We start from the raw sequence: 14,901 nt of genomic DNA on the forward strand, positions 1-14,901 counted from the left end.
ATTTGTATGGAAACATAAAAGAACCCGAATAGCCAAAGCAATCTTGAGAACGAAAAATGGAGCTGGAGGAATCAGGCTCCCTGACTTCAGACTATACTACAAAGCTACAGTAATCAAGACAGTATGGTACTGGCACAAAAACAGAAAGATAGATCAATGGAACAGGATAGAAAGCCCAGAGATATACCCACGCACACATGGTCACCTTATGTTTGATAAAGGAGGCAGGAATGTACAGTGGAGAAAGGACAGCCTCTTGAATAAGTGGTGCTGGGAAAACTGGAGAGGGACATGTAAAAGTATGCGATCAGTTCACTCCCTAACACCATACACAACAATAAGCTCAAAATGGATTAAAGACCTAAACGTAAGGCCAGAAACTATCAAACTCTTAGAGGAAAACTTAGGCAGGATACTCTATGACATAAATCACAGCAAGATCCTTTTTGACCCACCTCCTAGAGAAATGGAAATAAAAACAAAAATAAACGAATGGGACCTAGTGAAACTTAAAAGCTTTTGTACAGCAAAGGAAACCATAAACAAGGCCAAAAGACAATCCTCAGAATGGGAGAAAATATTTGCAAATGAAGTAACTGACAAAGGATTAATCTCCAAAATTTATAAGCAGCTCATGCAGCTTAATAACAAAAAAACAAACCACCCAATTCAAAAATGGGCAGAAAAATAGACATTTCTCCAAAGAAGATATACAGACTGCCAACAAACACATGAAAGAATGCTCAACATCACTAATCATTAGAGAAATGCAAATCAAAACTACAATGAGATATCATCTCACACCAGTCAGAATGGCCATCATCAAAAAATCTAGAAACAATAAATGCTGGAGAGGGTTTGGAGAAAAGGGAACCCTCTTGCACTGTTGGTGGGAATGTAAATTGATACAGCCACTGTGGAGAACAGTATGGAGGTTCCTTAAAAAACTACAGATAGAACTACCATATGAGCCAGCAATCCCACTACTGGGCATATACCCTGAGAAAACCATAATTCAAAAAGAGTCATGTACCAAAATGTTCATTGCAGCTCTATTTACAATAGCCCAGAGATGTTAACAACCTAAGTGTTCATCATCGGATGAGTGGATACAGAAGATGTGGCACATATATACAATGGAATATTACTCAGCCATGAAAAGAAACGAAATTGAGCTATTTGTAATGAGGTGGATAGACCTAGAGTCTGTCATACAGAGTGAAGTAAGTCAGAAAGGGAGAGACAAATACCGTATGCTAACATGTATATATGGAATTTAAGAAAAAAAATGTCATGAAGAACCTAGGGGTAAGACAGGAATAAAGACACAGACCTACTAGAGAATGGACTTGAGGGTATGGGTAGGGGGAAGGGTAAGCTGTGACAAAGCGTGAGAGAGGTATGGACATATATACACTACCAAACGTAAAGTAGATAGCTAGTGGGAAGCAGCCGCATAGCACAGGGAGATCAGCTTGGTGCTCTGTGGTCGCCTGGAGGGGTGGGATAGGGAGGGTGGGAGGGAGGGAGACGCAAGAGGGAAGAGATATGGGAACATATGTATATATATATATAACTGATTCATTTTGCTGTAAAGCAGAAACTAACACACCATTGTAAAGCAATTATACTCCAATAAAGATGTTAAAAAAAAAAAAGAAGAAAAAAAAAGAAACCAAGACATAAAGAAGTCATACCTTGTTTAAGGTCATGGACTTGAGGTGTGCACCCAGGTACTATGACTTAGAAGCCGTCCTCCTTATTCTTGCCACCAATGCCTAGATTTAAAGCAATCCCACAATTTAAAAAAATTTAAGAAATAAAATGCAAATTCCTCATTTAGCTGTAAATGCAGTTCCTTTCTTCACTCCTTTCTAGGGACTCACAGTCATGAAGCCAGGTCTTTGAATTCTCCTTTCTGACATGCTAATATTCCCACAGCTCCCTTTTCACAGCTCCCACTTAGATTATCCCTCCTCTAGAATCCAGTTCAAACAATTAGAGAATCTGTCCTGCTAGGTTAACTTGATTTCTCCTCGATATTTTTCTTTTAGAAAATCGTCCTGTGAGAGTGATTGTCCCTAAACATTTCTATGTACTTACTTTTGAGTAAAAATCCTGACTGCCAAGAATACTTTCAGAGAAGAATGCATCGTTATTTCCAGCTCCTGGACTAATCTGAGAATAGTTTTGGCAACCTGTGTATCCCTACTCCCAGTTTTCAAATGTTCATACTGCCTGATGCAAGGTAGATATTGACTGAAAGTTTGTTGAATGAAAGACTACATTCATAGATCTTAATCACAACTGCTTTTTGAAACAACATACAGTCTCACACATATAAATCTTCTGATCATTTTTCATGGTTGTACACTGGTCTAGAATAATGCCAGGCCATTCCACACACACGCTTGGTAAAAACAAAGCAAAAGTATTTGTTTTCATACAGAAGGGCTAATTATGTATTACCAAGAGGAAATATGTCTACACCAAGAGTCACCATATTGGGATCACATAAGCAGAACAGATAATGGGAGGACACATATCTGGAAACTGACTCTATCCTCAAAGCTGGACCCTATCTTCCAGAACCACACCCGAAGACTCGATGTTCAGAAACTAAGAGGTGAATGTAGCTGTATTAATTTCTAAATAAAAGGTAAAGGTTAAAATTAAGACAATGAAGAACAGAACCCCTAAGCTTAACAGAAGAAACGGGCAAGAGTAGAAGATTGGCGGTCCCGGAACGTAAGAGGTCGACTAAACACCTCACATGGGAGCCATGACAACAACACCCTAGCCACACAATCTCTTGAACTCAATGGTATTTTGTGCTAATGACGTCCCTCTTCTTTTTTTTTTAACCATTTCTTAAAATTGAAGTATAGTTAATTTACAATGTTGTGTTAGTTTCAGATGTAGAGAAAGTATATACAAACATATATATTTATATATCTATTCTTTTTCAGATTCCTTTCCATTATAGGTTATTATCAGATACTGAATATAGAAAAGAGTCCCCTGTGCTCACAGTAAGTCTTTGTTGTTTATCTGTTTTATATATAGTAGTGTGTATCTGCTAATCCCAAACTCCTAATTTATCCCTTCCCCCCTCCCCTCGCTTTCCCCTTTGGTATCCATAAGTTTGCTTTCTATGTCTGTGAGTCTATTTCTGTTTTGTAACTAAGTTCATTTGTATCACATTTTTAGATTCCACATACAAGTGATATCATATGATATTTGTCTTTCTCTGTCTGACTTACTTAGTATGATAATCTCTAGGTCCATCCATGTTGCTGCAAATGGCATTATTTTGTCCTTTTTTATGGCTGAGTAATATTCCATTGTATATATGTACCACATCTTCTTTATCCATTCCTCTGTTGATGGACATTTAGCTTGTTTCCGTGTCTTGGCTATTGTAAATAGTGCTGCTATGAACATTGGGGTGTGTGTATCCTTTAGAATTATAGTATTGTCCGGATATATGTCCAGGAATGGGATTGCGGGATCATATGGTAGCTCTATTTTTAGTTTTTTGAGGAACCTCCATACTGTTCTCCATAGTGGCTGTATCCATTTACATTCCCACCAACAGTGCAAGAGTGTTCTGTTTTCACCACACCCTCTCCAGCATTTGTTATTTGTAGACTTTCTGATGATGGCCATTCTGACTGGTGTGAAATACCTCATTGTAGTTTTGATTTGTATTTCTCTAATAATTAGCGATGTTGAGCATTTTTTCATGTGCCTGTTGGCCATCTGTATGTCTTCTTTGGAGAAATGTCTATTTAGGTCTTCTGCCCAGTTTTTGATTGGGTTTTTTTTTTTTGATAATATGTTGTATGAGCTGTTTGTATATTTTAGAAATGAATCCCTTGTTGGTTGCTTCATTTGAGAATATTTTCTTCCAGTCCATAGGTTGTCTTTTAATTTCATTTATGGTTTCCTTTGCATGAAGATCCTCTTCCTAACACTGATACTGCTGATGTCCCATTAGGACCATATATTTCACTATTAAATTAGAATACTTTTGAAAATAAATATGCCGAAAGAAGAAATAGATTTTTGCATGAGGAAGCTTATCCTTATGACTTACAGCAACAATTATAGATGTCAAAATCACATCCCTAAAATAGGTACAGTAAAAATTATGGATAGTGTTATTTAGAAATGACTGTCAATGTGAATACATAAAAATATAGTTGTTGGATCATGCTGTCTTTTGGCGTCAAACAGAAACAAAAAATGAACTGGATTTGTAGGTTATTTCTGCAAGATTCTAGTAAAATGAATTTAAAAAATAACTTTGCCAACGGATGATGTGGTTTAAAAGTCAATGCTTAAATGCCAACCAAAATCTAGCACCCTAAACTCTTAAGCAAGGACCACACGTTCTCTATTTTCTGTATGCAATATCAACAAGGTAGTTGAAGCATTGCAATGACATGCAGAGTCCTGAAAACATTCAGGTTGACAGCTGAGAAGTTATGGCAGACGCATCATTTTGATGTACAGAAATCAGGTGTTTCACATAAAATAAAAACTCTGCCATCAGTTATGCATAAAAGACAAGTCGTAACTAGGGATTTCAGGTACAGAAACAACTATTTATGTGCAGGAAAGTGGAAAGGTCTGCAGCTGATGGATCCTTCTCTACCGTGATATCATGCACCTTAGAATTTTAAAGCTGGAAGGGAACTTGTGAAGGTACAAACTCTTCTTTCAGCAATTAGAGAAACTGGTTATCCAAAGAAGCCAAGTGAATTATTTAAATTAGCCGTCTACAAAGAGATCCAATTCAGTTTTCCTATGTTCTTTCTATCCGTTAGGGAGATTCCCCAAACCCCACCCCCATCACAAAATGGGAAAGGAGGCAGGTAGGAGGGTCGAATTAACTCTTCAGCATACCATAATTCTAAATCACTCACATACACCAACGCTTTGCTATCATATGGGAACCTAAAAAGATGAAAGGTGTCGTCCCTCTCCTCAAGAAGCCTATATTTTAATTGGGAAGTTTATGATTCGGTGGGGGTAGAATATTGTTTTCTTATAGACTAGAATGCTGCTCTCTGTGTCAGCATGGAACACCCTAAGGTAGCAAGTTTCCTGTCACTCCTGGTCCTCTATGACTCTGATTCTATTGTCACTCCTGCTTTAATCCTTCTTTATTTTTGTAACTCACTTTTGTTATGACGTATTGTAATCAGTACAAAAGAATAAGGTACGATTAATCTTATAGCAAACATCTATGTTCCCACCATGCATCTTAAGAAACAGAAAATTCTGCAGTTCTTCCTATGTTCCTTCCCACAGGGTTTGGATATAATTTTTGTCATAGTTACATATACATATACACATATATGTATAAGTACACATATACAGGTATGTATATATATACACATATACATATATGCAGCATATCGTTATGTTTTATGTATCTTGGACTTTGTAAGTGGTAACGTATTGTATACATACTTCTATGATTAGTATATTTATCCAACTTTATATTTTCAAGATTCAACCGTGTTTGCAGGTGAATTCCAGCTCATTTTCCCTGTTGTACAATATAAAATTGCACTGCATGCAGATGACACATGTATTTGTTCATCTAAGAATAAGCCTTTAAGTAGCTTGGGATTGTTTTATTGTTTTATTGCTTTTAATTTTACTGTTACAAACAATGGTCACTATTTTACAGATATTGTTTCACTTATACAGGAATATCTTTCGGCCATGTGCAAGATCTTACCGCAGCCCTTTCCTAAGTTGTTATGCCCATGTATCCTCCTAGAATCAGTAATTACGAGTTTCCATTTCTCTGTATCCTCACCACTCTTGGTTTCATCTGACTCAAAATTTTGTCAATCTGCTGAGTGTGAATTGTATCACAGTGGCTTTCATTTGCATTTCCCTGTTTACTGATATTGAGCATTTTTATATGTTTATTAAACATTCAGATTTTCTCTTCTGTGAAGTGCAAGTTCATGCCTTTTGCACATTTTTCTATTTAGTTGTTTTTTCTTTTTTTTTTTGATTTGTAGCAATGTCATTCTCAAAATCAATGACTCATTGGTTGTATGTGCTGGAAATATCTTCTCCCAGATTATAACTTGCATTTGCAGGTTTTTTACCCTGTCTTTTGAGAAATGGATTGCTCAATTTTAATGCAATTATATTTATCATCTTTTCACTTAGGGTTGGTGACTTTTGTGTCTTGTTTGTAAAATCATTCCCCACAGTGCAGTCATGAGCAGAGTGGGCCATCCATTCTTCCAGACCCTAATTTAATTCTAATCCTCATGAAGCCCTGACACATGCAACAGTATTCCATATGACCCCGTGACTCCACTATTCTCTCTTCCTAAACCTAAATTCCAAGCTGTAACCAACTGCATGTCCACTGTGATGCAATCCTGCACCGTGATGAAATACCTTCCCACCTTGCTGATCTGGGTCTTTTATCCCCTCGGATTCAGGCCTTCCTTCCCCTGCTTGATCTGTCAGGTAGGGAGTGAGGGCTGACACTTTATCATCATTTCCCAGGGTCCTGCTGTTTTTCTGTCGGGAGACACTGGCCAGAAAGTAGAGGACCGTCCGCTCCCGCCTCCATCCCATTTCCCCTCACCACCCCCCTCCAACCCCCTGCCCAACCCCTTGTCCTAATGACTCAGCAGCATCTCTGGCAACAGCTATCTTCCCTCCCCGACAGGTCAAGCTCAAATGGATCCAGTTGCCACCAGCAATTCTGGGTCCTTAGGTTCAGTCACATCCCCACCCTGCTTTGTGCCCCGCCCTGAGGGACTCATGACTTCCTTCTGTGATTAATATCCAGGTCACTTCACATCCATTGTTTGGCTTTCGTCTCCTCCCTTATCACTGGAAATTAAGTGGAAATCAGTGGAATTAAGTGAAATCTTCTTACAGTGCTTCCAAGCCCCTTTAGAACTCAGCCCCATTTCCCTCCCCAACTTTATCCCCTGCTTCTTCCTGCCCTTAGTGTGTGATATAGACAAGCCAAACTTCATTTGCTTCTTATTCTTTTTAAAATCATCCCATGGCTTCTCATCCTGGAAGAGGTCACCACCACCACCACCACCACCATCTGCACCAACCTTTGTGTTTCTCATCTTTGTGGGAAAACTCTATCCACTCTTCAAATCTCCGCACACTCCACCGTGAATCCATCTCTACAGCTCGGTCAGAATTAATCAGTTCCTTTTCTTTAAGAACACACAAGTGCTGCTATTCTGCATGGTGTGGGGAGGAGGGGCAGTTACAGCATTAACACTCAAGCACGCTGATGCTTGAGCCAGGTTTTCATTGGTCCAAATCCCAACTCTTCTGCTAAGAGCTATACAGCCTCGGCAAGTCACTCAACCTCCCTGACCTTCAGCTTCGTCTTTACAAAATGCAAAAAATAAAGGTACCTTACTGGGAGGATAGTTGTCAGCGTTTCATGAGCCAATGCATCTAGCATTCAATAAAGGCTGCTATTAGTATAACTTCACATTGCCTCCCACTTTTGGCTTAAACGCCTCTGCACATTTGGTGAGTGTGTCCATGGGCTCCTCAAGGATGAGGACCACAGCCTTCTGTTGTTTGTTTAGCAGCCCTTTATCTGAGCATTGTATTTGCATCTAATACATGTTCTATAAATATTTGTTAAAAGGTACAAATCTGTTCTAACCCCAGCAGAGGGTGGGGCAGGGAGGTTGGACGTTAGGAAGCATTCTCCTCTTCCCTCACCTTCTACTTGTCACAATCCTTTTGGGGAGTTGACTTTTCTCTTCTTACATATCCAGTCTCTAAGCTCCCCAAAATTATATCAACAGCAAAAAAAATCAAGCCATATACCCCATTTACCTCTCGGGGGGAGTGAACAAACAGGAGATTTGCTACATCTGTGAAACCTTCACACAACACAGGAACTACACAAGAACACCATTTACGAAACACACACTGGACTTGGAAACTAAGGGAGGATTTTTTTTTTCCTTTAAATGTTGTCAGCAAGGAATGAGAAACTCAGCAGGAACTCACACCCCTGGTGATTCTCCAGAGTAACAGGGAGAACCAAGCTGAGCCTTTCAAGACAAAAAAGTGATGCATTGGGCAGAGGTGGTGTAAGGGAGGTCACCTGAAAAGCAAGGCAGTGTAAGAGATGCCTGGATGCCCAGCCTCTAGAAGTGTCTCCCCAGACCAGTACACTGGAGAGCAAACTTCTCTCAATACTATACCCCAGATTGTGTCATGCTTTACAATTGAGAATTGAGAGGAAGTAGTAACCAAAAAATTTATATGCATAAAATTAGGGATGACTATTCCTATGAATCGAAAATCTATATCCTTAAAATACGTAGGGTATAATTCCTAAAGAATCGGAAGCCACAATTACAAGAGATATCGATTAGTTTGCCAAGGCAACAGAGGTGTTTTAGGCTTAACAACATAGGGAAAGAAATTAGCCAAGATACAGTTTACATATCCAGGCATTGCTAGTTCTAAAAGAAAGTCTTGTCATTGCTGAAGCTAAGAGGCATCTCGGGGCTTTAGTTAGTCCGTGGAGCATGGGACATCTTCTTTCCAACGTACTGTAAGTCATGTGCAGCAAGTACCAAGACAAATAGTTATCTTGCTATTAGCAAGAAAAAGCACAATGCTGTGCTACTATAAATCTAGCTAAGAGTTAAGAAATTATATGTGAAAAATACCTATGTTCCTTCCCTTAAAGGTTTTGCATAGTAATACTTTGTAGAATTGATGTTGATAAAATTCACTGCAATTAGAAAGAAGAAAACAGAACAGCCAAGCCAGCATAGGACTTATACCAATATTACTGACCAGCGAGTTTCCCAGCATCAGTAAAACTTCTATGGAAAATTAATTTCATGCTTGTCTGCTCTGGTAAAACCCCTTACTGAGTTGTTATAAAAAGAGAAAATTGAGATCAGCTGTGGGAATATCAAAAAGGGTTGATGCAGCTAAAAAGAATTGTCATGTTTACATGTTTTATTGCTTTAGGGTCCACACCCGCCTAGAACCCTTAGTAAGGTTGCTTTTCTGCTAACAGAGTTCAAAATTATTGCCCACGTGAGTCCTCACAAAAATTCTGGAAAGATGCATGTATACCCAGAGCAAGAAAACAATAATAATAATAATATAATGAAATTATTAACCCATTTAAAGAACAGATGGACAGACTTTCTATGTGAGAAACTAGCCAGTCATTGAGAAATCTGCATAATATTTACTGTACAGAGTTCAAACCTCTGTTCTCTAATATTTGTGTTTGCTATAATTTGTTTCACAAGACAAAGTCTAGGGTACATTCATCTATGTTAGGGAGATCTGTAGCTTTTCAAATTCTGTAGAAAAAATTCTGAGCAGAAACTAAGCATATTATTTTGTTTATCTTAGGAAGCAATTTGCTTCAAGGTGAAATTTCAAAAGATTCACCTTCCAGGTGATTTCACATTTTTTGTTATTATGCATTTGAAAACAGCTTGGGTATGACATACCATACCTTCTGCTCATCTAAATAAGACTGAGGAACAGATGGCTACTGACCTTTATCTCCAATCACGTTCTGCCTGCCGGCATATTATCTTATTTGTAAAAATTAATCTTCTTACCTTCCAGTATTTCTCAGATGGGAAGTTGATTCAAGAGCCTATCAGTAATTATCATAAGTATTAACAGCTTGACACACATGCATATAGTCCCATGGATTCCTGTCTAGGAAATCAACTTTCTGGTATTTTTAACAATCAAAAGCCACAGTTTTATATCTCCTAGTTGGAGACATAAAAGAATAAGCATACTCACAAAACCAGTGTGTTCACCCTAAAAATGCTCTGGTATATTTATCAGACAAATAGGCAAATCATTCAGAAACCAATTTTCAATGGTCTAGGTCATGTAGAAAAATTTAATGGTGGGTAAAAAAAAAGTGCTATCCTCATTCTAAAGCATGTAATTATTAACCAGAAAAGGAAGGCACTGTATACATGAAAGTCCTTTGTGATATATATTTATTTGCTATTTCTTTAGCAATTAAGGATACATTTTATGAAAATAACATTGGTGTACCTCACAGGAAATACTTTTAAGAACTTGAAGTTTATGTCTGCATGTCCAGAGGCACGCATAGACCTAGGGCGGAGTCAAGGCAAAGATAAATATATGCTTACTCGGTGGGTTACAAATTCTTTTATTACAAATGTATTTTCTCATTTCATCTTCACCTCTTAAGGGGTAAATATTATATTCTGGTAGGTAGCAACTTATAAAACAAAGATATATTCAAAATTTTGTAGCAATAATCTATATACTTCAGAAGACATTTTTGTAGAACTGAAATGTCCAAAATTACCCCCAATTGTACTTTGCATATGAAGACCCAAGCATCATGTGGCATCTTCAGAGAGAGTAAAAAATAATAGTATAATATTTGAGGAAAATGACTGTTTCAAAATTGTGTGATTGTTTAACAAATTTTGTCAAGTAAGTTTTGTGGTAGGAAAATAATCTTTCCCAAATTAACAGTGACTGTTAATATAAATGGCCCCTGGGAAAGGACTTAAATTTTTGTTCTCTCTATGCTGGTGTATATATATATATATATAATTTTTTTTTCGGTACGCGGGCCTCTCACTGTTGTGGCCTCTCCCGTTGCGGAGCACAGGCTCCGGAAGTGCAGGCTCAGCGGCCATGGCTCACGGGCCCAGCCGCTCTGCGGCATGTGGGATCCTCCCGGACCGGGGCACGAACCCGTGTCCCCTGCATCGGCAGGCGGACTCCCAACCACTGCGCCACCAGGGAAGCCCCTATGCTAGTATATATTTTATAAAACAATTAAGTCAGGCTATAAGACTAATCTCTTTGAAAACAAAAGAATGTTGTCTATACAACTTTTTGCATAGTTGTTTATGATCTTTTAATGATGCTAGCATCATTATCCTGATATTTTCTACTTGAAAAGAAAGCAAATTTACAGGGTGAACATTACTGTGGAAGTTTAATCTCTTATCAATGTGCCTACAGATTCAATTAGTATGACAATTTACAAATAACATAAAAATGTTACTCACTGTATGGGAATCTGTTGGAAGTTTTCTTTTGATCCCAGAAGTAATTAAAATAGTGCAGAAGATAAGGTCAGCGTCTAGAACTCGACCTGCATGAGTTTTCCTGAGAATTGACTACAAACATTCAAATACTCTTTGAAAAAGAAAATTATAATTTTTCACCTACCTTGGCTTATCAATAACTTAAAGCAAAACTCGACAATTTAAGCTGCAATTATAAAAAAAAAAACACTAGTATTTCCCTAAAGTATTAATGAAAAATGAATACTAGCTCATTATTAAAAGTGTACAATGGTACAGTCAAGATAATTATTTTTATAAGTAAATTTTGTTTAACTGTATTTGAAAAAATCCAGAAGGAATGGGTCTTAAGAAATGATGCAACACATCTATTTAATATCACATGTTTAATGTCCTAAAATACAAAATGTAAATGCATATAAATAATATATCATAAATGATTATTTTATTTTAAAACTATGATATATAATTTACACTAAACCATTTTAAAGGGATATAATTTATGAATGATAATAACTAATATAACACTCAGTTGTTGATAATCAGTGATGATAAATGAAAGACATTACTGAGGATGTACAAAGACAGATAGTAATAAAAACAGGCATTGTAAAATCAATGAATTTTAGCCCTAGAGTTTTGAGACTTCTCAAATTTCCTCCATCAAAATATATCTAAAAGTCTGACATGTACTCCAGCATATCCAAAGGAGCTGAGGCATTAGTTCCAGATTTCTTTCAAGTTACACATTTTGTTTTTAAATCTGATAATATATTTATCTTACTATCATTACTCAGGTAATGTGTCTTTCCCAAAATCTTTGAGTAAAAATGTGCTCCAGAAAGTGTGCCCCTATTAATACTGTGGATTTGTTTAAACTCTGATAGTCACAGCACCCCGAAGTCCTGGCATATGGATATCCCTGAATAAAATCATAGATTTGGTCCAATCTCCACCTAGACCCAGACAGGTTAAGATGAACCTGACCAAGGTCAGCAGCTACACAACGGTAGCTGTAAGGCAAGAACTCTGCTTCTTGACTCCCCGTCTATTTCTTTTATATCAATATCTTTGTCCCAACCAACTGGTATCTGTGGCTACAATTCAGGAACTATGGATTCTACTTCCGGTTTTACATGGAAACCTATTATATCACAGCTTGCTATTAAATAAATCCAGATATTATGTAAGTTAAAATTAATCCCATCAATATCCTTTTGATAAAGAACAAAAAAAAATGCCTAAGCAGGGAAATCATATTTATCCTAAACAGTTACCTAGTGCCTTGAAACTGCTGGGACGGTTCTAAATCTAAAAAATAAACAATCGGAAAGGGAAGGATTCATTTGCTTGGTTCTCACCCTGACTCTATGAGGTCATTATTATTAACATCCCCATTTTTGCAAGTGGGGAGAATTGAGACTGTGAAGATTTAAATAAAAGCATGTACAAGTTAAGAATTAGAAAGTGGTAGATACAGGATCTGAATTCAAGACTGCAGAGAGTGTACTCTTAACCACCATGCTCTCTTTCTTGCAAAACAAAGATGGTTGCTAAAAACATAAAGATGACCCCATTATATACCATGAGTGAGTGGTTTACCAACTAGAAATTATGGAAGGTTCAGAACCATTGCCACTGGCCATCACAAGGTGGTCGGCATGAAAACTCAGATACTTGGGAGACTGAGAAGAGGAAGGGAAAAAAAGAAAGGCAAACACAGGATGGGAGAAGTGAGAGAGATAGACTGAAACAGTGGCAGGCCTAGAAGCAGCAGAGATGGTAGGTAAACATTCAGAAGTCTCGGAGAGAGTGAGCATGGAGGGGAGGTTAGAAGCAGCTTGAGGCCATGAGCAACAGACCATGCAGCAAGAGAAATAGGGAGTGAAAATTCAGAAATAGACAAATATTTCTGCAGGGAAGTGATCCATGATAGGGAGGCAGGGAACGTGTAGATTTCTGGGCAGTAGGATGAGGGGAGGGAGGCAGCGTAGAGGTAACACGGCACCTCGTTCACCTAAAAGCAATAGTGATGCTTGGAACTGTGGTTCCAGAGCCTGCAGGGTGGCAGGTGTGGGTTGTATCCTACCAGAAGACATACTGGAAAAAGCATAGAAAATTGACCCCCACAAAATGCATGAATTTGTGATTTTAATTAGAATGACTTGTAATTTTATAATTAGAAATCTCCCTAAAAAAATCTAGGTTTACAGTGGCTTTGTTTTTTTAATCATAATTTTGGGCAACCCTGGGCCTCTTTAGCTTCCTTAAATACACACTATTCCTAGGTCAACACCAATGCCAGTGTAATCTTCTAAATATATATATTCTTTGTCACCCTTATACCTGAAATCTTTGAAAATCCAAATTCTAGTGATATGCAAGAAACCTTTGGTGGCCTGGCACCACTGACTTCTCTACTGTTACTTCTGTCTACTTTTCCGTATGCATCTCCACGAAAAGGAATTACTTATAGAGCCTTGAAAGCACAGTGCGCTTGCTGCCTGCACACTTTTATGCAGGATGCTCCTCGCGTCTTGAACACTTTGGGCCGAACTAACTACTTCACATCCTTCAAGCTCAGAAATCACCTTCCCCAGGAATCCCTCCATTACCCAGGTCTTGCGCTTTTCTATGTCATGGCACTCACATCACCTACAATTATCACCTGTCTGATCATTTTGTCCAAATCTTTATCTCCAACCCAAATTGCTTATTTGTTTACCACTGATGTCCTAGATCCATATTTGTAACTTCTATGTTCATAGTTCCAACTTGTCTACTTGAATGTGCCTTGGCCATATACAAGCCTGAACTCCTCTGGTCCCCAAGTATCTCCCCAGGAGCTGAACCAGCTCCTCCCCAGCTATTCCCTATTCTAATAAATGTCTCAGATGCTCAAGTGAGAAAAACTGGGGGGGTCATCCTTGATGCCTTCCATGGCAACCATGAAAATGCACTCACAGAACACCAACTACAGGTGATGTTACAGGGCTACAGGTGATGCACTTTGAAATCCATCCCCACGTTTGTACTGAGCCCATGATTCCCAAGAGCCAGTGATGGTGTACGTCAGGGGTGCCATGGTAGAACATTCCTGGAGAGGAGAGACTCTTCAGGTGGCCACCTTTAGCTTGAGTACTCCCCAACGACTTTTCAGAAACGTTGCTAGACTATTGGGTAATCTAAGACACCTCCACCTAACTTTCTCTCTCCTTCCCTTGTGGTCAGATTGCATCAAGATCTGCTGGCTCTCCCAACCTCATCCAGCTCCATCCCTATCTTCTCTTTCATAGGTACTTCCTCTAATAAAATTCTTTCAGATTCAATCCCATGCTTGCTACTGCTCTTGGAATATCTGGCCTAATGCACTATCTTCTCCCTCTTCTCTAAGTATGGTTTATCCTTTTTCCTAAACATGCCTTGAATTTATTCTCATTGCCATTAATATGTTAGACCAGGCTAGTAGCAGCTTTTGTCTAGTTTTTCTTTTTTTAATGTAACAGCTTTTTTGAGATATAATTAACGTACAATACTCATCATTCATTTAAAGTGTACAATTCAATGATTTTTTAGTATATTCACAGGACTGTGCTACTATCACCACAATCAATTTTAGAACATTTTCTTCATTCCCAAAAGAAACCCTGTGTTTGGTGAGCAGTCACTCCCCATTTCCTCCTAATACACTCAGCCCCAGGCAACCCCTAATCTACTTTCTATTTCCCTAGATTTGCCTATTCTAGACATTTCATGTAAATGGAATCATATGATATGTGGTCTTTTG

This window comes from Leucopleurus acutus (genome assembly GCF_964270905.1).
Source record: "Leucopleurus acutus genome assembly, chromosome: 5".
Lineage (NCBI taxonomy): Eukaryota > Metazoa > Chordata > Mammalia > Artiodactyla > Delphinidae > Leucopleurus > Leucopleurus acutus.